The sequence below is a fragment of the Etheostoma cragini genome, chromosome 11 (assembly GCF_013103735.1).
Source record: "Etheostoma cragini isolate CJK2018 chromosome 11, CSU_Ecrag_1.0, whole genome shotgun sequence".
Classification (NCBI taxonomy): Eukaryota; Metazoa; Chordata; class Actinopteri; order Perciformes; family Percidae; genus Etheostoma; species Etheostoma cragini.
The window spans coordinates 26,333,661-26,336,380 of NC_048417.1; positions in this window are offsets into that span (position 1 = coordinate 26,333,661).

Genomic DNA, 2,720 nt, shown 5'->3' on the forward strand with positions numbered 1-2,720 from the left:
CAAAAAGAAACCTGAAGTCAGATAAATTTCTTCCAAACTCGGGATATTAGAGGACCATATTAATGCTCCTTTTACCTTCCCAGATGTCTCTGTCATTCTAATTATGACGGAGTCAAATTACCTGTTTTGTTTAAGAACATACTGTAAATAATTTCACGCCTCCAATGTCTGATCTTAAGTTGTTTACATGTTAGGAGCTTTACCTTTGGAAAGTTTAATGAAATCCTTGGATGTTGAAACAGTCTTGATAAAGAAAAACATTTCACACACTCAAACCTTTTTTGCAGAACCATTTGGACAACCTTAATGGACAATAAATAAATAAAAGATTCCATATATAATTGATGCTATGCTATCTCTCCAAAGTTTTTGATTTAGTAGGTTTATCTGTTATACTCTAGTTGTTTCAGAATTCTTACTGTTGTCAATCATGGCCTATGACAGATATGTGTGTATATGTAAACCTCTGCAATATCACACTATAATATCACACATCATGAGAAAAACAACTTAAATTAGTCCTGATTTTAACTTGGCTTCTGCCTGCTTGACAGATATTTTATAAAAAACTGTTTTGAAAAGGAATAATTTGCAACAGCACAGTTAAAAAACTTTACTGTGGAAGTTCAACAGTGATGAATATATTGGGATTGATTGTTTTCGTGGGATCTGTACCTCTCCTTGTACTCTTCATACTCTTTATATACACCAGGATATTTATAGTAACCTATCAAAGTAGTAGAGAAATACGAGAAAAGCTGCACAGACCTGTTTACCCCACCTGTTGGGTTTGATTAGTTTCTCCATTTTGAGTGTTTATGATAACAGCATAGCACGAGTAGAATCCAATTTTCCTTTGTTAAATCCACTCTAAGATGGGCTAAAAATGAAAGAAACTTTTCCTGTTTGATTGCATATATGTACTTCTACCTCGACTGGAAATTGATTTCCCCAAAACTTTACGTTTAATAATGTCTTTATAACTAATGGAGTTTATTTGTTAACTAAGGTTCGGGAGCAGGTCTACGCCTAAACCAAACCTCTAATCAACAGACAAACCTACATTCACCGTGCTGCGCAGCCAGGCTTGTGTCTCAGCATTTCACGCTCTCAGTCATGGATCCGTTATAGCTAAGTTCACCTGATGTCAACGACAATCTATTTAAACAGGGCATGTTTCAGTCAAGCCGCAGCAGTCGGATCCCGTCATATGTCTCAACGGTTCCGATTGCCGTCTGCGGTCATCATGCTTCGGCTTTGCCCGGATCTCTCTCCTCCGCTGAAGATTTTCCGGCTCCCAGCGGCTTCAGCTTCAGCTTCCAGTGGCTTCCAGCCACTTCCAGCGTCTCTCAGGCTTCTTTCCCTCTGTCTGTAAGGTCGGGAAATCTGAGTAAGGTCGGGAAACTGGAGCCGCGGGGATCGGCGTCTACCCTCTCAGCATCATCAGCCTTCCACCCAGAGAGGTGTCCGCTACTCTTCTCGGCGCTGCGCGCCCTCCTCCATGGCGCGGCCGTCTTTACTCCCACAGATGACACCCAATATCAGAAATTGGACCGTGGCCTGCCTTCAACGGTACCTCATTGACACCAGTACTGCATTGTACGATTTTTACATTTAAAAAATAAAAACACAAAATAAATGAGACAAACTATTTTTGTTATTGCCACTCTTCATTCCAACCCCGACCGGCCCGTCAGACACCGCCTACCAAGAGCCTGGGTCTGACCGAGGTTTCTGCCTAAAAGGAAGTTTTTCCTCGCCACTGTTGCACTGTTGCTTGCTCTGGAGGAAACTACTAGAACTGTTGGGTCCTTGTAAATTCTGGAATGTGGTCTCTCTGTATAGTGTCTTGAGATTATTCTTGTTATGAATTGATACTTTAAATAAAATTGAATTGAATTGTACCGGCTCTTCCTAGCCTCCGTTGCTACCCCGGAGGCGGCAACCACTGGGCCTCCGGCACTTCCGGGTCCCCCGACAGCGTCGGCCTTGGCCCGCAACGTCATGCATAACGTCCCGGGCCTCGCTCGCCACTGCACGTCTCACCAACTCCTCGTGGCGGGGGTTAGGTCGTAATTCCCCATGTGACTGCTCCCTCTGTCTGTTATGTCTCAGGCGATCTCTGCCTTTTCATCCCTGTGTTCACAGGCTTTAAAAGACCCCGTGCACATGCATCCCTTCATCCTTTCATCCCTTCCTCTACCCTTCCTTCAGCTGTTCCTGGCCGATTGGCTTTTGCTCCCTCCCTTTCTGAGCTGGCTGCACTGTAATTCCAGTGCCACATCCAGCGGCTCAAGGGGACCTACCTACTATCGTGCTCGACGATTCTTAGCCTTCTTCTTTCCAACTGGTCTGTCCTTTTGCCCCCCTCTCCCCATCCCCTACATCCCCTCATCCCCTCCCCCTCCCTTCCCCAACACCCAAATATATTTTGCTTTTTGTGTTACCAACTTTTCTCCAGCCCTGGCAGCTCCAGTCACTAGGCCAGCTTTGTCAGGGCAGTGGCCTTAACCGGTCTCCTCCGCTCTGCACCAGCTTATTCTCTCTGGTCATTAGGGCCACATGCTATTGTTGATGATTTCCCTTGGAATTCTGTGGTCGGGCACAGAGTCCGGGTTTCCTTTGTTAACAGTCCATGACCTATACCCCATTGTCGTGGCTGCCTTACCTTTGAAGGCATGAATGGTCACAAGTCCATTCTCATTTACTCAAAGACTGCA